A 24,214-nucleotide genomic window follows, 5' to 3' on the forward strand; every position below is an offset into this window, starting at 1 on the left:
AATTCAATGTGACTGTATGGAAAGGATAAAGGGAACAAAAATAAAATATGACACAAACCTATGGGGATGAAGGAGGAAAAAATACCTACCACAGAATGAAAACCATGCGGTCTTGGGCCCAATTACCATGAGTAACTAGTAATTTTTGGGTGCCCAACCTGCGTCACTTCAAAGGGGCTTGATTTTCAGAGAGTGAGTGCTCAGCACTTTCTGAAAACCAAGCACTTTCTCAGGTGTCAAAAATCAGGCACTCTGTCACTAGTCACTTTGGAAATCTTGGTCTTGGATCCTTAAATAACTGCCAGTGTTATTGAATGGCATTCACACTGCAGAGCAAGAAATGCCCTGCAGACATTTGGAATTCTGATGCTTCAGGGTGGCATAACTGCAACCAATGTTAAATAGCTGGATGAGGCCAACAAAGAAGAAGTGAGCAGAGAAAATGAAACATTCCAGGACAAGTTACGTAAGAACTTCCTGTGGAAGGGTAATCCACAAACCAGTGAGTTGCAGAGACTATAGGCACTGATGAATGCAGTGCACTAGGAAGGGGGTGAAACAGCCAGGAGAATCCTGCCACCTACTAAGAGAAACTCAGAAATCTAAGCTGATCTAATCAGAGCACCGGACTTGTCTTTTCATCATTGTTTTCAATTCAAACATTATTACACACCATACTGGCTAGTAGAAATATCTTATTGAAAACATCTGCAGACTGCTGTTCTGTGTTTAAAGTCATGAGTGGAATAACATGTTAGAAGAGCAGACGGGTTTTTTAGCAGCAAAATGTTTGTTTCAAGAGCTTGTGTCTGGAGCTGGCCAAAACACTTGAGAATTTTGTTGTTGTTGTTCAACTGTGTTATTTCACTGAAGCGGAAACATTCTGCAGAAATGTATGGATTTTGATGAAGTTTTCAAGGGTAAGGTGTCTGACATCAAGGGTGGATTCTCCAGTCACTCAGAGAGACTTGAATCAAACATGACCATTTCCAACTGAAAGCTTACATTTTGACACAATCCGGTTTCATGAAAACATTTGAAAGGTTTGGTTTCCATTCCAATGTGAAACACAAACAAATTTAGAAACATTAAAAGTTGTGAAACAGAATTGTCATCCTCCAGCCCACTCTAAAAGCACCATTGCGGACAGTGAGCTCTAATGTATAGGAGCTTCTCTACTGCCACCTTGTGGTGAGAATGAATGAGCAGGAAGTGAATAAAGATGGCTGATATACCATTTTAGGGATTATTATTAATGAGATTCCAAGATAACTCAAATGCCAGCTCTGAAAATAATTTTGATCAAATGTGATGGAGCACTATTTTTCTGGAGCCAACTACAGTTCCTCTAGAAGCCACTTGCAAAACCACCACTGACTTCAGGATCAGGACCTGGAACAGAAGTTTGGTGTATTGTTATTCATATTGCAGTAGGGCACAAATGTCCCAATCAGGACTGCAGCTCTATGGTGCTTCCCACTCATTCCAGCCATGTGCAACACATCTGAGCTGCACTGACCAAGATAATCATAGAAGTGTAAGACTGGAAGGGACATTGAGAGGTCATCTAATCCAATCCCCTGCACTCAAGGCAGAAGTAAGTAATAACTAGACCATTCCTGACAAGTATTTGTCAAACCTGTTCTTAAAAACCTCCAGTGATGACACCAGTATTGCCCATCTGCCAGTTGGTAGCAGAATTCTGGGGCTTTGATGGTCGACTCTCGATGGAGGAGAAATCAGTGATGTGGTATCTGGGTGTAAGTATAATTTGCTTTATGAACACATATACGTAAGTCCTGGAACAGGGGTGGTCACAAACAGCATGCATGGAATCCCTACCTCCAGAAATCTCACCGATGCCCATTTCCTAGGAATCTGCTTTGTCCTAAGAACTGCCTCCACATGTAGAACTAAAGCATCGAGCAATCTCTCTGCTATTTGTTACAGCTTCTCTCCCAGGACTACTGCATAAACAAAACTAACAATGATACAGCATTTCTTCAGAAACTAAAAACAGTCTGTCTCTGTCCAGCAGCCTCACCAAATAACCCCCTTCTGTTAATTAAAATGGAGTGATGACTCCGATCTATTGCAAGGAACACAAAAGGCACCAAGGTAACATTAAGGGTTAGGATTGAACATATTTAGCATATACAAACCTGGATGGTTCAGATAGGTGTTCCCCCCCCTTTTGTTGAATTTAGCTCTAACTCTTAAGTGCTGCCTTGTTCCACCAAAAGAGGTATGAGAACTGAGAATGTATGACAGGCCTCTCCAAATGGTTTCTGCACTTGAATATTTCCAGGTTTTGCCACGGAACTCATATCAACTTAAGCACTTAAGGTTGTGAGTTTCAGTTAGTTGTGTTGGACTAACTATCTCTCCACTGAAATGAACAGTAAACTCCTACGGACTTCAACAGGAGTAAAATTAGATGAATGCTTTTGAAATTCCCACCTAAAATGTGTACACGGGCTCGTTTGGAGAGCTAGTCAGGAAATTCTCAGAGTTAGAATGGAATTTCTGGAGAAGGGAAGGAGAGATCAGCCCCTGTCCCAGAACAGCCAGTGGTCAGGGCAGTCACCTGGGATGTGGGAGACTCCGCTACAAGGCCCTGCTCTGACTAAGGCAGAGCAGTGAGTGGAAGCCAGGTGTCCCACATCTGAGGTGAGGGCCCTGACCACTGGGCTATTGGTGAGTCTGAGGAGGTAGGTGTCTGTCTGTCTGTCATATATTTTCATGAAAAATCTTTTGCAAGGTCACAGTTTTGTCCCAATGTCAAACAAAAACACCTTTTGAAACTACAGTTTTTTTTACAAAATGGAAATCTTGCTTTCTAGCCAGCCCCATTAATTTGCATGGATGAGAACTGCTTCCAAGGAGGAGTTTACAGACCATCCATGTATCCAGTTGAAGAAGATATCCTGACAACCTATTTGCATCCTGTGAACTTCTCAAACTTTTTCACTTTCCCCTCCTACCTTGCTCCACATGGCTGTGTGACAGCTATGCAGTTTCCTGCAATATCCTGAACAAACTTTATTGAATTAAGTTTAAATATCTTAGGAGTTCATTGTATTAAAATGCAAATGTTTATGCATTATTATGGGATTGTATGTGATGGCTCAGGGGGTGAGGGGAGATATGACTAATGTGAACCCTGGAAAGTGTTATGAGTTTCAAAGGACTCATACAATAGACCAGACAAGAAGGAATGTTTGAGATAAAAAAAGACTGAGTGGGTTTCCTAGGAAATATTGGGAGAAGGGGAATACAAATTTCCACCTCTGGACTCAGTGTTTGGAAGCTGCATCCTGAGGTGAAACCTATTGTCTATGAATTATGTATTTCCAGATCAAAGACCAAGGCTGTATAAAGGAGGGACTCACAGATTCATGGGGGTTTTTTGTTCTGAGCAAAAGGTGTTATGAACTTGTTGTTAGAGAGCTTATTCCTTCACTCTCCCACTTCCCTGGTCCTTCTCTCATGAACAGAGAGCAACAATACCCGAAGTCCGAAGGTGCAAACAATTAGATGTTTATTGGTAAACTTCCAGCAAGCTTAAATCCAAGTTCCTTTTTCCTTATTTTCGAATCCCAACTTACTTCCTGTTTGCCCCTAATTTATATAGTAATATTCTTAGCTATACCTTAACCAATCATTCTACTGAAATTTACCTAACCAATCCTAACATATTGTAACATGATTAGCATGATGATAACCACTTATATCCCACCACCTTAATTAGTTTACACCCAGCAAAATTAATTATATAGCAGACAGAAACAATCACAGAACCAGACAGAGACCATGCAAATAAACAATAGCAAAATGGGCAAAACAATACAGAAGTGAGGATTTCACAACCACATCTATAAAGACATAAGGGTTTCCCAGCTGTGTCTATTGATAAGTTGAGTTCTTACCAGACAGAAAACTATCAACCTAAATTTCCTTTTACATCTTCTAGGCTCTTCCTTTTCTCTGGAGGTGATAGATCGGATCACCTTCCTAACAGCCCCATATTGACTAGTTTGGAATGTGAGGATGTGACCGGTCACTTCCCAGCTTATGGCTGCCTCTGCTGCTTAGCCAAAGGCATTGGCCTAAGAACAGGGCCTCAGACTGTCACAGTGAGAGAAGGCCCTTACACAGATTCTTTCTTGTATACCTCTATTACTAGCTAAATGATAAACATATACCTACATTCTTAAAGTATAGGCCTTTAGAATATCTATATGCAACACTTGTAACCACAGAAAATCCCCTGTGCAGGGTTTGAAGGGCTGTTTACCTGCCACAGCCGTGGTTGGAGTTGGGGTAATCTCTGGTAAGCTTATTAGCATGTGGATAGGTCCTTTTATTGTTTTAATATTTTCTCTGTAATGCTTTTACCTTAAATATAAATCTGCTTGCTTAGAAAGGGATGTGTGGTAACATATACCTATGGGCAATTATACAGTTTATAGCCTCCGGAGCGAAGGCAACACAGGCCTGCTTAGGCAGTCTGACTTCCTGGGGAATTCAGTGTATGCAGTGAACTCTGCATCCTGGACAGGAGGGAGACCGACACATGTCTCTGCTCAAGAGAGATGATGACTGGGGAGCCAGAAGCCTTCGAATGGGCGCCCTTGTTGGACCATGGAGGGGGGAAAACAGGTGCAGTTGCCCTGAACTGTAACAGGCTGAATGAACCAAGGAGAGGGATTTTTCTTCCTCCTTAGAGTTTTTTCTTTGCAGTTTTCTTTCTGTTCTTCTTATGGACAGACTGTACCTTGTTTTGCCATACTAAAGTCTAACTCATTCACCTTCATCATAGGAAGGGTACTAATGATATTGTAGTACGTATATTAGTTTTTAAACTATACATATGTTACAGAGTGATAAGATGTCCTTTCAAATGATAGTCCCTTGATATAACTGTTTTTATCTATTGAAAATACTGCATATTAGGGATCTCCAAGAAGAGCATACATGTCAAGTTGTTTATATTAGTTTGAATGCATATGAGGGCCTATTCTCCTCTAAATTCCAGTACATTATTCCCAACATGAATAGGAATTACACACATACATCAAGGGTGAGAACACAATCAGCAGGATAATTATATCTTACATTAATGGAGTAATTTTCATCCCAAAGGATCCCAAAGAGCTTTTGAAACACTACATATTATACAGTCTATAGTCACTGTTGATAGACATTGTAGACAGGAGAACATGGGAAGATAAGATGTAATTACTGGAAATGGGATTTGACCAGGACATCAGGGCTAACAGCATTACAAGTATGATAAGCCTCACTTATGTAAGGTACATACACATCCACTGAAATATGTTAGAATTATGGCTTCTCTGCTCCTGGACTCCATTTATAATCTGTGTTCTCTTCTCCCATTGTTTTAACTACCTCCTTTATGCTGGTGTCTTCTAAATGTTCCTCTCTACCCACAACCTCTCCTGCATCTCAGGTTCTCTCTCTGACAGTTCCCCTTCAATGTTCAGCCATTTCGCACTCAGACTCACCCAAGCTGAATTTATCTTTTTTCCTAAACCCTTTCCTCCTGCCTCTATCTCCAAGGACAACCCCTCATGTCCCAGGCCTGCAAACTTTGTGTAGGCGCCACACTTCTCTCTCCCTCAGCTCCCATCCAATCTGCCTCCAAGTCCTGCCACTTATAACTCTCCAGCACCAAAACCTGCCTTTTCCTCACTATCTCCATTTCGAAAGAACTTGTCCACATGCTAGTCATTTCTCACCATGATCAATGTAAACTTCTCCTTCTGGTCTCCCTGCATCTCACTAGTCTCCGTCTCCTCCTGCCTATTGAAAATATCACTGCTAAAAGTCATTTTGTCCCCTTGCTTTGACTGTGTCAAACACACGCCTTTTGAGTCCCCCCACTGACTTTCTGTCTCTTACCACATCAGCATCATCAACAATCCCTATGCCCTCCTTTTCCTCAGCTGTTATCCACAATCTCAGTGTTGTCAACCCCAGGCAGTCAAAAATGATCAAGTCAGCCTCCCCAAAATCAGAAGATTGGTTTAAGTATCACAAGGGTTTTTAAAGTACATTTTGTTTTTCTTAGGGTTCACTCGCCTCACCTTTTCAAGCATATCTCTGTAACCATGAGAGAGATAAATTTACTTGTTTTAAAATGAAAGCTGAGATTCTCATGCAATCTCTTGATTCCAATGGTCAGGGCTTTAAGAAAAAGTGCTAGATATTGCAAGACTCATGATAAAATAATGACAATTGGCCATACAGCAGTCTTTTCTTGTCTTTTGTTGGTTTGTCTTGTGTAATTCAGGCCCTGATGCTGCAAACTCACGAGCATGCATGGACCTCAGCACTGGTATGTAACCCCACTGAAGTCTGAGCAGGCATGTAGGTCTGCCTGACTATATGAGGTTGAGGCATTAGGACCTTAGATTGTAAATTCATTGGGTGGGGGTTCAAATGCACTCAGCATTGGCCTAAATATGCTCCCATTAAAATCAATAGTAAAACTCCCATTAACTTCAGCGGGAGCAGAATTAGACCAATGCTGAACATTTAAAAAAAATCTGATTGCTTGGCAGGAGTTCTATATAAATGAGTATGCAGAGTAACCACATAGGTTGGCACACATTATCTAATTTACCCCACTGAAATCATTCCAAGAGAAAATCTATAGTAAGGAACATTTTGCGTGACTTATCATTGCCACTTCTGGGTTTTACCTGGGCATGGGACAAGAGATAGAAGTTACACGTTGGCATGAGAGGGTCTGTTCTCACAACATTTTCTGTTAATTTTGCACTCAGGACTTTTGGATAAGTATACAGAATCTTAGATGCTTGTCTGGTCTGGCTGGATCTTTAGAGCTTTGCCCATCACAGCTCTATTCCATTGATCCAATGTTCATTTTCTTTTCCAGTAGGGATGAGAAAGTATGCCAGGCTCCATAGCTAATTCTATTTCTTGACCTCGCTACTCAACCACCAGCAAGGGTGCTCATGAATGAAAACTGTTAATGTTTTTTTCCCAGTGTGGACACTTGTGCCCCAAGAACTGGCTTGAGTCCACCAGACTCCTTTCACTGCTAAACAGTCATTGGATTGCAACCAAATTTCACTCCCATTCATGTGTCAGCTGGAGCTGAACCACTGTCTTAGAGATGAAAGACTCTATAACTTATTTCCAAGCCCGAGAGACATTCAGTCTCAAACTCCTTCCACTTGTCACAAGAATGGAATTATATTGTACTATTGCCTGTTCTCATTACAATCTTTATCGCACAGAGAAGACAGAGTTTTAATACCCAGCAGCATCTATGAAAGACAATGCCACGCTGCACTAGTTAACCTTTGCAGCATTCTGTACACTGACTCTTCATTTCCACTTCTTTCTCAGGTCACAGAAGCTGAGGAGCCAGCAATGATGAGCCAATCAAATTAGAGAACATTGAAAAGGTCACGGTGGCACAGTTTCTTATTCCACAGAATATATGAGGGATTTAAATTCTGGCACCTAATTTTGGTGACTGAGATTGTGATGCAAGAAGGAGATGAACAATATGAATTTGTTCTCATGACAAGGATAGTAATGAGAACAGAAAATGGTACACATACTCCCAAGTTTCATTAGAGTTTTAAATCTGCTGTCTTACGTCCTGCCTAAGGTGCTATAATGGTGGGTACAACACTTTATGTCACCAAATCTGTGTTTTGTTTGGTTGGGTTTTTTTAAGAATATAATTCCTCAACTCATGTTTAATTCAAATGCTGAAGGACTTCTTAAATATGGATTATAATTTTGGTAAAGAATAAAACATTTTAAGAAGGAAGACTGGTTTATCCATGAGATTTAGAAAAACTCATTCCATTTATATAACCTTTACCATCTGGAAAGGTGCAGGAGTACTATAGGAACTGTGCTTATAGGAATCAGTTCACCTACCACAAAATTGCAGCCACCCATGGGTTAAACTCAGGAGCCCACCTGTCATGCAAACGAGTTTTTAGGAACAGGAAATTAACATCTGTATTAACAATGAGGAGTCCTTGTGGCACCTTAGAGACTAACATATTTATTTGGGCAGAAGCTTTCGTGGGCTAGAACCCACTTCATCAGATGCATAGAGTGGAAAATACAGTAGCAGGTATGAATACACAGCACATGAAAAGTTGGGAGTTGCCTTACCAAGTGGGAGGTCAATCTAATGAGACAATTCAATTAACAGTAGGATACCAAGGGAGGAAAAATCACTTTTGTAGTGGTAATAAGAGTGCCCCATTTCAAACAGTTGACAAGAAGGTGTGAGTAACAGTAGGGGGAAATTAGTATTGGGGAAATTAGGTTTTGTAATGACCCAACCACTCCCAGTCTTTATTCAGGCCTAATTTGATTGTGTCCAGTTTGCAAATTAATTTCAGTTCTCCAGTTTGACATTGGAGTCTGTTTTTGAATTTTTGTTGTTGAAGAATTGTCACTTTTAGATCCGTTATTGAGTGACCAGGGAGATTGAAGTGTTCTCCTACTGGTTTTTGAATGTTATAATTCCTGATGTCAGATTTGTATCCATTTATTCTTTTGCAGAAAGAGAGACTGTCCGGTTTGGCCAATGTACATGGCAGAGGGGCATTGCTGGCACATGATGGCATATATCACATTGCTAGATATGCAGGTGAACGAGCCCCTGATGGTGTGGCTGATGTGGTTAGGTCCTATGATGGTGTCCCTTGAATAGATATGTGGACAGAGTTGGCACCGGGGTTTGTTGCAGGGTTTGGTTCCTGGGTTGGTGTTTTCGTTGTGTGGTGTGTAGTTGCTGGTGAGTATTTGTTTCAGGTTTGGGGGGCTGTCTGTAAGCAAGGACTGGCCTGTCTCCCAAGATCTGTGAGAGTGATGGGTCGTCCTCCAGGATAGGCTGTAGATCCTTGATGATGCGCTGGAGGGGTTTTAGTTGTGGGCTGTAGGTGACGGCTAGCGGCGTTCTTTTACTTTCTTTGTTGGGCCTACCACCACAATACAACAAAAACACCAACCCATGTAATCTAGCCTTGCTCCAGCCCAAGACTATCAATGGAAAGCCATCAGAGACAACTGCAAACAACCAAAACCACTTGGAGGTGAAAAAAGGAACATTACAACAGAGACTCACACTATTTATGAATAAAGACAAAAGATTGTTCAGTATAATACAGGGGGAGAAGCACTATGGATCCATTCACTGAGGAGACATCTTGAGGGGCAAGGGAGTTCTCATGAAAAATTGGATCCTGGTTCCTGTGAAGCCAGCCAGATTGAACTTCATGAGGGCGGGGAACCTACTTTAGTAGATAGGAAAGGTAACTATTAATAAGTGTAGACTCAGGTTTGTGTTCTATGATTTTGTTTTGTATTGTAACCACTGGTTTCTGTCATTTTCTCTTGTTTCTAATAAAATCTCTATCCTTTCTTAAAAGAAAAAGAGGTTTGTTTATTACCAGTGCTGTGTGTTATGTAGGAATGGGGGTTTACGGTCAAACTAGTAAACTGGGGTAGAGTGGTTCCTTGGAGGCAGAGGAACTTGGAATTCTGTGAGTAGCCAGTGGCAGGTGTTGGATATCACTGAGGAATGCTTCAAAGGGACTCAGGTGTACCTGTTGTTAACCTACAAGGCAGATAGGGTTGGCACAGCCCAGGAAGAGTGCATGAGTGGCTGAAAGGCTGGTTGTGGTAGGGAGCTGATACCTAGCAAGGCACAGGCAAGACTTCCTCATGCTGGAGGCAGAGGGTAACAAGTTGACTCAGAGTCTTGGGTACCCTGAGAACCGTCACACCCAGAACTTTAGCAGTGTCCCAAGATTTATTTGAAATGATACAGTGATCTTCTCAGCCAGTTCCTTTATTACTTTTGGGTGCACATTATCAAGTCCTGCTAATTTAAAAATGTTTAACTTTAATAGCAGCTGTTTAACATCATCCCTAGTTACTGATGTCATAAAAAGTATTTCCTTACCAGTGTAAGATATGAATACATCCATCTGCTTCTTTACAAATACAGAACAGAAATATTTATTGAATGTGCTGACTTTTCTGCATAATGATTGATAGTTTTACCATCCTTATCTATCAGAGCTATCGCCTTGTTAGAATTTTGTTTGCTCCTGATATATTTGAAGAGTTCCTTTTTATTGTCCTTAACCCTACTGGCCATAGATTTGTAAAGGATACCTCCAGCTTTCTTTATCAACAGTATGCATTTTCTATAGGTTGATTTGTGTTAATTGCTATCAGCTTCTCTATTTTTCCAAATTTTATGGTCACTTCCTCTCCATTACGATGTTGTTGTTGGTTTATTTTATTCTAAAAAGCCTTCCTGTGTGACTGTGGAACTGTGTATTTTTAGCACCTAATCAGATATTCAAAATGGAGACTTTTGCCTTTTAGAAAGTGGCTCCCCTCCCCTAATGGCAACCTGCATACTATCGTGGCAGAAACTAATCCAGAATCTATGGCAGGAGAAGCCAAGTGGTGCCACTTACCAGGAACTTATCAGTCACACCTAATTCTACAGAAAATGGAGCAAACCGCAACTCCCTTTGTTTTCAACATGGAAGTGTGGCCCACAGACACTGTGGTTCCCAACATGAACTATTCCATCCTGAGATGTGTGGTCTGGCTGGGGTTGTGGTTACCAGTGAATTGCACAAGATGACTGCAAATGAGAGTGGGTCATGAGCCAACTGGCAACGTTGTGGGCTACATTTTGAACAGTAATATTCCAGACAGATACAACATCACTATTAAACAACCCACAGAAGACTGAATAAATCTTGGTTAAAATATCGCTGTACCTCCTGTGCCTTCCAATGGTAAGCCCTCTGAGGCAGGGACCATCTCTGTGTCATCTCATTGAGTTGTCTCTTTCAGGGACAGCGCTTCCCCCCCACACACCACTGATCAACCGGATAAATTACACGTGGCAATGCCAGCGCAGTGGACATAAGTTTCACTGGCCCGTGGTAAGGGAGGTAACTGCATTTTCCAGGTGGTGCATCACTGCTGTATACGGTTTTCTTTTCTTTGAACAACAAGATATTTGACCATCTCCAGCAACAGTCTGAACAGTAGACTCTGGGTGAACTCCTGGCCCCACTGAGGTCAATGACAAAGCTCCCATTGGCTTCAGTGAAGCCAGTATTTCACCACCTGGACGTAGGAGGAACTAGAGAGAAGTAGTCAGAAATGCTGAGCCGGGGAGGGGGACAATTATCATTGTAAAGATATTTCAAAGGAGAACTGACAAATTAAATGAACACATTTTCCAATATCAGTAAATCTAGAAGGTGAACTGATAAGAAAAATGGAATCTATTTTTATGCAACTGTCCCTACTAATAAAGAAAATACAGAAAACATGGCATCTGAGCAGAATTGTTTTTAAGGCATTATTAAAACCATAACTAAAACTGGTACAAGTGTAAGCTACAAAATCATCATAATGATTTACTTGTTTTGCCAAGTATAATTATTATTCTGTGCCTGAATTTAGAAGACCGACAAATGCAAAGGACAAGAAAGGAATGCAGACCAAAATAATAATGTTTTAAAGAAGCTTATGGATCCATGGGATTGTTTGTTTAACCATTGGGTGTGCAGAATATACCGCATCATGTTCATGAAGTGTCTTAGTTACCTGCTGACTTGAGAGTTGACAATGGCTTGCTCGGGAAGAAATAGTAATCATAATGGCAAAAGACCTTGCTTTACCTCCAGGACTTAATGGCAGGTAACTACAATAAAACACTCCACATACCTGTCAGTTGGTGACTCTCCTCCATGTGCAAAGAGATTGAAACTACTTAGTGATGGTCCTTCTCCCGCAGAAATTCAGGCTCTGCAGCTGCAATAGGAATAGGTATTACCTGAGCTTTGGTTGGCTCTTCAGTTATTAGCTGAACACGAAACATTTAAAACATTCTTCATAACATTTTTTTTCATTTTTAAACTAAGAAATCAATAATTCTGATTTTTGTGGATCTGAGTAATATATTTAGTGCTATCTCCCTAGTTTACCTATATGGCTCCCATCACTGCAATAGAACAAACATGAATAAATTTCTCCTCACAACACCCCTCTGATGTAGGGAAGTGAGATGATCCCTTTGTACAGAGAGGGAACTGAGGCACAAAGAGAAACTATTGGCCCACGGTCACATGTGGAGTCTCTGACAGAGCTGAGAATTGAACCTACTAGGTCTTCTCAATTCCAATCCAGTGCCTTAATCACAAAACAACCCCTTCTTTCTCATTCATAGATTCACAGATTCTAAGGCCAGAAGGGAGGACTGTGACCATCTGCTCTGACCTCCTGTATAACACAGCCCATAGAACTTCCCTAAAATAATTCCTGCTGGAACTAGAGTAAATCCTTCAGAAAAAAAAATTGAATCTTTATTTAAAAAAAAAAGACCAGTAATAGAGAACCCACCACAGCCTTTGGTAAATTTTTCCAAGGATTAATTGTCCTCACTGACACAAAAGTTGCTGTATGGAGAGTGAAGTCCTGTGTTATTCATAGGAGAGGTAGGCCACAAGAAGCACCAGTGCAAACTTCCCATATACACATCTCCATCAGTGTACCTCATCCCTGCCCCAGGGATCAAAAGGATATTCAGCCTCCAGGCCCATTCCATCTTTGGCCCTGCTGAAACTGCCATCAAAGATGCAAAGCAATGCCAACTGTAGTGGGCTTTTACTCTGGATGGATGACTCTGGACTAGAAACTGGACTCAGATAATTAACTTCTTCCATTTAGACAGTCATCAGAAGGTAGCAACCAAACAGTTGGTTGATGACCAAGGTAGATGACCAAACAATCAGCAGAAGGTAACTACAGCTGGACACCCATAACATGAGATGGATTACAACCAGGTTCTTGTGGCTCCTTTTCTGGTAGCATAAAGAAGCAGAAAGCCAGTGGATTTGGCCAGCTGGAGGTGTTTTGGGGGAAAAGGGTTATGGCCAGATCATTGTTGCATTCTGACTATTGTCAGCTGCTCAACTGCCTGTTGCAGGCTGTTGCAACCAAGTGTAATTTAGAGCTGCCATGGGGCTACTCTAAATTATATCAGGTGCTGAACTGGCCCATGGTCACCTTGTTGATTGGAGAAGAACAAACGTGGCTCAAAGCTATCCCCCCATTTCTCAGCTACAACTAGCAAATCTCTGGTACAGTTAATGAACTAGCTTTTAGATTTTCTCAGTGGTTGTCCACTGCTTGCAATGGACAAAAATGGGCCTGGTTCTGCACTCATACCCCTTTTACGCAGGTAAAATTTCATTGATACAACTATTTTATGTGCTTATATGGCCCCATTACCATAACAGCCAATCATCTTACAATGCCCTTGTGAGATAGAGAAGTGTCATTATTCCCATTTTACAGAAAGGGGAATTGAGGCACAGGAAGACTAATGTTTTGCTCAGGGTCACACAGAGAGTCTATGGAAGAGCAGGAAATTGACCCTCGGTCTCCTAAGTCCTAGGCGATTGTCCTAACCACTGGACCATCATTCCTCTCTATTCATGCTGGTGTCAGTGATAGGAGAATCAGGACTGATTTACACAGGGCCCAACCCCTCTGAAATCAATGGGATTATGAAGGATGTGTAATTTAGTGCAAAACTTAGACCCCTTAGACATTGTTTCCCCATTGTTACTCCACTGAAATCAATGGATTTCCACTGCTGTCAAACTGGAATAACACAGTCAAGGCTTGGTTCCTAGGTATGGTGTCAGCTTCATCCAACATGCCATAACAACTCATTCCTGAATGGTTTCATACTCTATATCCTAGAGCAGTTGTTCTCAACCAGGGGTATATATACCCTTGGGGATACACAGAGCTTTTCCAGGGGGTACATAGACTCATATTGACTAGATATTTGCCTAATTTTACAACAGGCTACATAAAAAAGAACTAAGCCAGTACAAAATAAAATTTCATACAGACAGTGACTTGTTTATATTGCTCTACATACTATACACTGAAATGTAAGTACAATATTTATATTCCAATTGATTTATTTTATAACAATAAGGTAAAAATGAGAAAGTCAGCCATTTTTCAGTAACAGGGTGCTGTGACACTTTTGTATTTTTATGTCTGATTTTGTAAGCAAGTAGTTTTTAAGCAAGGTGAAACTTGGGGTATGCAAGACAAATCAGCCTCCTGAAATGGGCACAGTAGTCTGGAAAGGTTGAGCGCCACTGTGCTAGAGCCTAGAGCCAGCCATAGCCAGGAGGTCAGCATTAATCATTTCCTCACAGACAACATAATGAAGTGATACCTCTGACATTAGTCACACAACTGACAGAAACCACCTATGTGAAGAAGTCTCCCCAGTATTAGACAGGCAGGTGTAGAATTGTCAAACATCGCATCTCGCTCATCATGACCTTGCACCTACATTCATCGTTTACACCTGAGCAAAGTGAATGTAACATGCAATCAATTCAGATTTCTCCAGTCACATAGGCAGTAGCATTTTACCCCAGTATAACTGACTGCACAAGGTGAATGGCAGTGGAGAATCAGACTTTAGGAGCTAATGCCATCTTTCTCTATTACCTATAAGACAATTTGAAGAAAGGAACAAAACAATTCATTTTTAATAATTTAAGAACCATTCTAAACTGCCCTGCAGTGGTTTAACTTCCCCCTCCTCAACTCCCTGTGTTTCAGCCGTATGCTAAAAACTCCAGCTTCGTTGATGCCTTTCTTAATTGCCTTTTCCATTACTAAAGAGTCTCTTTATAAACATTACTGTACAGTGCTGGGACTCAAAATCTCAAGCCCCATGCTGGGTTATTCCACTACCTGTTTATTATATATGATTAGAGAATGCAACAGTGACTTTGAAGTGCTATAAAGCCTTGACAACACAAATATATTACCTCTCTCCTCAATTTCTGAGCACATACAGAATCGATGCTGTAATTTTCTTCATCATCTTAGACCTTCTTTGTTTCTCTCTCTACAGCAGTAATTATGATTTTCCCAAAGAACTAAGAAACACTGGTTTTATTGTCAAGCTTTACATTGTTTTCCCGTACAGAAAAATTGTGGAAAAAGAATAGTAACAACAGGTAAACAACAGTACAAATATATTCTCATCTATGTATATGACTGTACTGTATTTTGTAAAAAACAATTAATCAGTCCAGCATGTCAGAAAAAACACAACCACACATAAAAAATAGTGAATTATGCAGGGATGCTCAGGATAATTTAGGATTCAGCACAGAGTTCTAGTGAACTCTGAGATCATTTACTAGTATCTATTTTACAGGACTCCAAAATGTGATGGGAACTTTTAAAACATACAGAACAAAACATAGGATCCATGTCCTGAAATTTTTAATCTAAAGACCTGATTCTCATGTACAGTAGGGCCTCTTTACACCAATCTGGCATTAAACAGCTCATAGAAATAACACATGTAAAATAGAAGTCTCCCCAGTATTAGACAGGCAGATATAGAATTGTCAAACATTGCACCATGGCCTTGCACCATGATTAGTCATTTAATGGTGGCATAGTGGGGCTTTAAGGTGGATATAAATGTAATTTATGTCACCTTAAGGCCACTTTATGCTGCCAGGATGATGTAAAGAGAGCTTAGTGTAAATGAGAATCAGGCCCTAAGGCCTCCATCCTGCAATCGGATCTGCATGGATAGAACCCTGTGCTAGCAGAGGACCCAAACAGCTGCAATGGGGCTCCACATGGGGATAAGGGTGCACCTACACGGGTCAGATTACATGATCGGAGCCTAAATAAAGACATAACAAATGCATACAAAAGAAACAGGGAGGGGCAAGAAGGACAAGGCTCAGATAACAAGACCAGATGAGTGTTTAGAGAGTAATGCATGGCAAGTTATCAGACCCTGAAGAAACAGATGAGAAATCCAAGTGGTGACATTCCTAAAGAAGGCCAGTGTACAACCTTCTACGGAGTCCAGGCAGAATCTGTGTCCACATACCTAGCAGTATATTGACACCATTCCATTTGTGCTAGAAGAGGTACCAACATGAAAATAGTAGTCTCCGTCTTCTCAGGCTGTGACCATTTTGCCCTGCAATTGATAACAAATTGTTTCTGGTAGTCATTGTTCAGATGTTGGAGATTCTCTTTCCAGACTCCAGTGCTGCATTTGTCAGCACATTGTCTTAGAGCTGCAATGGTAGAAACAAACAAGGCCCCAAAGACCCTTAAAAGGAGGCAGAGTTACACTCCCAGGCCTGGGGGCTCTTTAAAACTGGAGGGTTTTATTTGAACTATTGTCAAGAGTCCAGCAAATACACACAGAGTTTGCACAAGCCACACTTCTGGAGGATCACCAAAATCTTTTGACCCTATCCGGTCACCAAGAGCTATGTCCCTTTAGCCACTTCAGCACAGTTCTCTACCTTAAAGGGACAGTGCACAGTAAAATATAGTCCTAGAATTCCACCCACTCACACAAAAAAGTTAATTTATATGAAAATACACTGACTACTCTAATTCATGAGTGTTACACTGTGACAACATTTTCCTACAAAATATCATTTACCGCACGGACAATATTGTCCCCAAATTTATGAAGTAGAGGATGACTCTAGATGGTATGTAACATACTGTCCATGAAGAGTGATTCATTCCTAGACTCATAGACTTTAAGGCCTGAAGGGACCATCAAGATAATCTAGTCTGACCTCCTGCACATGACAGGTCACTAAATTTCACCCACCCACTTCTGTCATAGGCACATAACCTCTGGCTGAGTTACTGAAGCCCTCACCTCTTGATTTAAAGATTTCAAGTTTCAGAGAGTCCACCATTTACTCCAATTCAAAACAACAAGTGGCCCATGCCCCATGCACCAGAGGAAGGCAAACAACCCCCCCTCTCTCCCCTGAGATTCTAATAGCAGTCATGGATGGACCATATGCCATTGTAGGCATCCTCATCACATTATCCCCGCCACAAACTTATCAAGCTCAGTCTTAAAATGAGTTAGATTTTTTTGCCCCCATTACATATCCTGAAAGGCTGTTCCAGAATTTCATTCCTTTAATGGTTAGAAATTTTCATCTAATTTCAAGTCTAAATTTGTTGATGGCCAGTTTATATCCATTTCTTCTTCTGCCAACATTTGTCCTTAGCTTAAATAACTCCTCCCCCTCCCTGGTGTTTATCCTTCTGATGTATTGATAGAGAACAATAGTATCTCCCCTCAGCCTTCATTTTGTTATGCTAAACAAACTAAGATCATTAAGTCTCTTCTTGTTAGGTAGGTTCTCCATTCCTTTGATTGTCCTAGTAGCCCTTCTCTGCACCCGTTCCAGTTTGAATTCATCTTTCTTAAGCATGGAAGACCAGAACTGCAGACAGTATTCCAGGCAAGGTCTCACCAGTGCCTTTTATAATTACAAGAATACTTCCCTATCTCTATTGGAAATACCTTGCCTGTTGCATCCTAGGATTGCATTAACCTTTTTCATAACAGCAACGCATTCATGGCTCATAGTCACCATGTGATCAACCAATACTCCCAGATCTTTCTCCTCCTCTGTTGCTTCCAACTGATAATCTCCAGTTTATAGCAAAAAAATTCTTGTTGTTAGTCCCTAGGTGCATGACCTTGCATTGGCATTATTAAATTTCATACCATTTCTATTACTCCAGTTTTCAAGGTTGACCAGATCTTCTTGTATGATATTCCGGTCCTCCTCTGTTTTGGCAACACCTCCCAACTTTGTATTATCTGCAAATTAGCACACTACAACTTTTTGTTTCAAAATCATTAATGAAATAAGATTGGTCCCAAGACCAATGTGATCTCTGAAGAACTCCACTAGTAACCTCCCTCTCTGACAATTCACCTTTTAGCATGACAGGTTGTAGTCTCCCTTTTAACCACTTCCTTACCCACCTTTCAGTTCTTGTAATAATCCCCATCTTCTCCAGTTTAACTAATAATTTCCCATGTGGAACTGTACCAAATGGTTCACTGAAATCTATGTAAATTAGATCTACTGCATTTCCTTTGTCTAGGAAATCAGTTATCTTTTCAAAGAAAGAGATCAGATTGGTCTTGCACAATCTATCTTTTGTAAAACCATGATGTATTTTATTCCATTTACTGTTTACCTCTATATCCTTAACTATTATCTCTTTCAGAGTTTGTTCTAAGACCTTGCATAGAATTGAGATCAAACTAATGGGCCTGCAGTTTGCCAGGTCACTTTTTTTTCCCTTTCTTAAATATAGGTATTATATTTGCAATTCTTCAGTCCAGTACAACTCCTGAATTTCTGAATTCATTAAAATTCCTTACTAATGGGCTTGCAATTTCATGTGCAAATTCCTTTAATATTCTTGTATGGAGATTATGCGGGCCCCCCAATTTGGCCCCATTAAGCTGTTTGAGTTTGGCTTCCATCTCAGATATGCTAATTTCTACCTCCATATCCTCATTCTCATTAGCCACCCTCCTACTGTCCCCAAGTTCCTCAATACTCTTATTAAAAACTGAGGCAAAGTGTTTGCTTAGGTGTTGTGCCATACCTAGATTAACTTTATTTTCCATCCCATCCTCAGTGCTTAGTGGTCCAACTTCTTTCCTTGTTTTCTTTTTATTTATATGGCTAAAGAACCTTTTACTATTGGTTTTAATTTCTTTTGCATGGTCCAGTTCAGCTATGCATTTGGGAGTTCTCACTTTCCCCCTACACTTTCTGCACTGGTGTATAGACATCTTAGTTGTTTCTGCTTGGTTTCACCCAGATTCCTTGCCTGATCAGGTACACTCATTGTATTGCCATTATCACCTACCTGACTGTTACTGTCAGGTATTAGCACTGTCTTTTCTCTTGTTGTCCATTCTTCTACCCTCTGTTATTCCTTTCTCTGTCACTGTATCCGCTTTTACTTAATTTTCCTCTTGCTCAATACTAGAATCAGGCATGGAGATTACATGAGCCTCTCCTAGACATCTCCCCTGAATTCCTAGTTTAAAGCTCTTTTAATAAGTTGTGTTAACTTCCACCCCAGAAATCTATTTTCTTCCCTACTCAGGTGGAGTCCATCCCATGAGAACAGTTGGTGAATGCCTCCCAGTGGTTGAACATCCCAAAGTCCTCCTTATAGCACCACTACCTGAGCTGGCTATTGTCATAATCTTATCTTGTCTTTGCTCTCCTCCTATTGAGATAGGTAGAATCCCATTAAACATTACCTGAGCTTCCATTTATTTAAGCGTCTTCCCCAGTGAAGCTCTTCTTTGCCTTTATGCCCAGCAAAAACTTAATAATAATAATCCTCAGCAGCACCTATGTTTTGAGTCCAAGTGCAGTATCTCACAAATCTGAACAACAGCATACATTCGGTACTTGATAGTTTTGGTCAACTTTACAGGGGTTGATCAATTATGTGAGTCCTCCTTTCTCATCCCTTCAGTAGTCTCCTCTCTCTCTGTCTTCAAACCACCTCGATACGCTACAGATGAGATCTTTCTCCTTCACATATCCTGCAGCATATTGTTCTCATCACCATATCTAAGCACTGACCAGGTAAATCATGACATCTGCAGCCACCTTCCTGTATATAGCAACTTCACAAATTCTCCATTTCATTGTAGATCTCAGCTTCTTTGCCAATACCAAAAGTTCTCTTTTCTTCTGCTATTATTTATAGCTCTTATAGCTCTTTATAGCTTTCGTGGGTTATTTTTTTTTTTTGGTAAAAAAGCTGTGTTTTATTGTATTTAAGGCAGATGCTAAATGCATTGGAATTAATGCCGCTTAGCAGATGACAAACTGCACCTCCTTAACATAAGAATGTCATCTTTTCTAGGGTCAGGACTAGTGGTGAAGAGAAAGAGAGATAATGGAATGACTTCAGCATACATGATCCCCATGGACAAGTGAAATTATATTAACATCTTGTCATGACTTCCTTTATTCCATATTATATAGTAGGTAGCTGAGGAATTAATATCTGACTGTAATCCAGTTAAGAGGCATTACATCCATCTATCCTGTCTACTGTGAATTCTGAGGATCCATTTTCCGTAAAATACCTATTATTCTTTTAAAAGGAAAAGGAGGACTTGTGGCGCCTTAGAGACTAAGAAATTTATTTGCGCATAAGCTTTCGTGAGCTACAGCTCACTTCAGCAGATGCATGCAGTGGAAAATACAGTGGGGAGATTTATATACACAGAGAACATGAAACAATGGGTGTTACCATACACACTGTAACCAGAGTGATCAGGTAAGGTGAGCTATTACCAGCAGGAGAGCGGGGCGGGGGGAACCTTTTGTATAATCAAACCTTTTGTATAATGATAATCAAGGTGGGCCATTTCCAGCAGTTGACAAGAGCGTGTGAAGAACAGTAGCGGGGGCGGGGGCGGGGGAGGGGGAGGGAATAAACATGGGGAAATAGTTTTACTTTGTGTAATGACCCATCCACTCCCAGTCTTTATTCAAGTCTAAGTTAATTGTATCCAGTTTGCAAATTAATTCCAATTCAGCAGTCTCTCCTTGGAGTCTGTTTCTGAAGTTTTTTTCTTGAAGAATTGCCACTTTTAGGCCTGTAATCAAGTGACCAAAGAGATTGAAGTGTTCCCCGACTGGTTTTTGAATGTTATAATTCTTGATGTCTGATTTGTGTCCATTTATTATTTTACATAGAGACTGTCCAGTTTGGCCAATGTACGTGACAGAGGGGCACTGCTGGCACATGATGGCATATATCACATTGGTAGATGTGCAGGTGAATGAGCCTCTGATAGTGTGGCTGATGTGATTAGGCCCTATGATGGTGTCCCCTGAATAGATATGTGGACACAGTTGGCAACGGGCTTTGTTGCAAGGATAGGTTCCTGGGTTAGTGGTTTTGTTGTGTGGTATGTGGTTGCTGGTGAGTATTTGCTTCAGGTTGGGGGGCTGTCTGTAAGCAAGGACTGGCCTGTCTCCCAAGATCTGTGAGAGTGATGGGTCATCCTCCAGGATAGGTTGTAGATCCTTGATGATGCATTGGAGAGGTTTTAGTTGGGGGCTGAAGGTGATGGCTAGTGGCGTTCTGTTATTTTCTTTGTTGGGCCTGTCCCGTAGTAGGTAACTTCTGGGTACTCTTCTGGCTCTGTCAATCTGTTTCTTCACTTCAGCAGGTGCATGTTTATTTCCCACTCCCCTCCCCGCTACTGTTCCTCACACGTTCTTGTCAACTGCTGGAAATGGCCCACCTTGATTATCACTACAAAAGGTCCCCCACTCCCGCTCTCCTGCTGGTAATAGTTCACCTTACCTGATGACTCTTGTTACAGTGTATATTGTAACACCCATTGTTTCATGTTCTCTGTGTATATAAATCCCCCCACTGTATTTTCCACTGAATGCATCCGCTGAAGTGAGCTGTAGCTCACGAAAGCTTATGCTCAAATAAAGTTGTTAGTCTCTAAGGTGCCACAAGTACTCCTTTTCTTTTTGCGGATACAGACTAACACGGCTGCTACTCTGAAACCTACTATTCTTTTGCATCTACTCTTTTTATGCAACATTTTAAAATCTTCTGAAAGTTAAAGTATTAATTTATGGCCTGATCCCACACTGCTATGGTCAATTGAGTTTAGTGGGAACAGGATAGAGAACTTAATTAGCAACTAACTTTCCTTTGAAGAGATGTCAAGGTATTAGCTGTGCTAAACTTTCATATTGAAAAATCAAAGCCTGGCAAAATTTGTCTGACTGTGGCTTTCAGTAGGTTCTGAAACTCAAGCCAATTTCAAATCTTCCTGCTAACTGGGGCCAAGTTTCAAAGAGGCCTGGACCAATTTACGTTAAGGGCTGAAATGATGAGGAAAGGTTGCTTTTGCATTACCTCAAGCAAAACTAACTAAAAAGTTGACAGTTTCAGCTGAATTTTGCTTCAGGTTTGTGATCTTTATAGTTCATACCATGCTGAGATGAGTAAGTGGTAGAGGGCTGAATTGCAATCTTTACCACTGCCAATGTTTCCCTGAAGACATTTTCTTTCTGCCAGACTCTGCAAATCAATGCTTATTCCAAACACAAAAACATTGTTTCAAAAACCCAGTTAAGGTTGCTAAGGAAACTGCACTGTTGTCACTCTCACATCATTTACAAAACCCGTACACTTAAAAGTAAGGAAATGAATAGTTAAAGGCATCATACATCTTACATTGTTAACACAATGAACAAACATATTCTTCTTCTCAAGAATAAAGAAAGGCAGGGCACCTATTAAGCTAAAGACCAATCTCTCTTAGCTGTCAGCTATGGAAACAATCTTATGTTCTTTCTAAGTCTCAACCAGCCAATAGAGAGCAATATATTCACAAACATTTAGGGTAACATTTTAGGAAGTGCCCGCTAACTCCAGGAGCCTTGATTTTTTGGGCACACAGCTTGAGACATCTAGGACTTGATTTTTTCAGAGATTCTCAGCATCTGCACCTCCCGTTAACTTCAGCTGGAATTATGAGTGTTCGGTATCCCTGAAAATTAGGCCAAAAGTGTCTCAAACTGAGCACTCAAATTTTGACATTAGAGTCCACTTTAGAAAATAGTGAACATTTCCCCCAATCATGTTCCTATGTAAATTGATGGCAAAAAAAAAATCCCAATGACAACAAGAACAGTACATTTATGCTCACATCTCCAACTAGAATCCATGTAAACAGGATTGGTTCAAACTTTGCAAAAACATTTTCTTTCACCTTTACACAATTCTGAGTCTAAACCAATTCTCCAAACCAAAGTTCTAGGGAGAAGATTAAAATGCGTCTATAAAATGGAAGCTAGTGGCGACTCTAACTATGGAGAAGCTAGTGGCGTCTCCAAAATTAACCCTAAGGAATATCTTTCATCTTCAACCTCTCTCTCTCTCTCTCTCTCTCTCTCTTTGTATCTGCTCCTCCATCCCTCAAATTCTTGCTGACCTTTTCAAGCAGATGATTGATAAGAACTCATCTGAGCTTCCTCTAACAACTCCTGCCCCTTTCCTCCGTTATCCGGTCTCTGACTCTGACTGAGGAGTCTTGCTTATTTTTTTTACTTCCAATTGCCCTCCACTCATCCCCTTGACTCCATTCTATTTTAGCTGCAACATTTTTGCTACTACTCTCCTCTCCTCCTTGCCTCTAGATCCTGCTGCCTTCATTGAATCATGCTTTTTATCCTCATGCCTAAAAGACTGAGCATTGACTCCAACTTTTGTCCCCAACTACTGTCTTATCTCCCTTTCACCTCTAAGTTCTTTCAACACCTTGTAAGAAGCCGGTGCTCTCAAACTGCTCCAAATAAAATCTGCTCCCACTGTCTACGGTCAGACATGCTACCTTTCCTGGTGTTTGACTTTACTGGTAACTCACATAATAACAATGAACCACAGATTTCAGCCAGAACTTTCTCCCCCCAGCCTGGATGAAGAAGATCCTTAGGATTTCCTGCATGACCTCCCTAGCTATATTCAATTCTTTACAACCAGAGTCATACACCTTTCTAGAGTTAATACAATCGAAATATAATAATGAACTTACTCAGTCACTTCATGAAGGTTCTAATTCCTATTAAGCATCTGAGTCAACGACAGCAGAGCCTTCTATCCCAACGCAAAGTCATGGATCCTGCTTCATGTTATAGGCCATAAATGGCCCTGCCTTCTCTTCCTTGCGTCTAGCCACTTCCTGGATCCCCAACAATCTGAGGAGCATTTAAATGTGACTCTTCTTTTGTGTGCATACAAATCTCCTCCTCTCTGGCCTCATTAAGACCCACAACATCGCCTTCAAACCCATCCCGAAAGCAAGTGTTAGAATGATCTTCTTCATCCACAGACCAAACTACATCACTCTCCTCTTCAGATACTTTGTCTGTCTCCCCCTTGCCCAACATATCCAGTTCATATATCTTGTCCTCACTTCCAAAACTCTGCACAGCTTCTTCCCGATTTACCTCTTGGCTCCCATTTCCTAACATGTCCCCTCAGGCCCTTCACTGTCTTTCTCCTGTTTCCATATCATCTTGGTGCTTCCAATTAATGGAACATCTTTACAATCATAGCAGGTTGGGTGGGGGAGGATCTAATGGATCACATGGTCATCACTAGCTGACTGGGCTCCTTGCCCCTTATGTAAACAAAGGACTGTGGCCATTACTGGAAT

The 24,214-nt window shown here is 40.9% G+C and overlaps 1 protein-coding gene across 1 annotated transcript in view; it reads right to left on the reverse strand.

The window, feature by feature from the left end:
- TENM4 (teneurin transmembrane protein 4) overlaps nucleotides 1-24,214 on the reverse strand; it is a 2,219,108-nt gene that overhangs the window by 1,300,882 nt on the left and 894,012 nt on the right. Inside the window, exon 4 of the mRNA XM_074955672.1 lies at nucleotides 11,791-11,877. The gene's annotated coding sequence lies outside the window, so the exon portion shown is untranslated. The remainder of the gene's footprint in view (nucleotides 1-11,790; nucleotides 11,878-24,214) is intronic.

The sequence above is a fragment of the Natator depressus genome, chromosome 1 (genome assembly GCF_965152275.1).
Source record: "Natator depressus isolate rNatDep1 chromosome 1, rNatDep2.hap1, whole genome shotgun sequence".
NCBI lineage: Eukaryota > Metazoa > Chordata > Testudines > Cheloniidae > Natator > Natator depressus.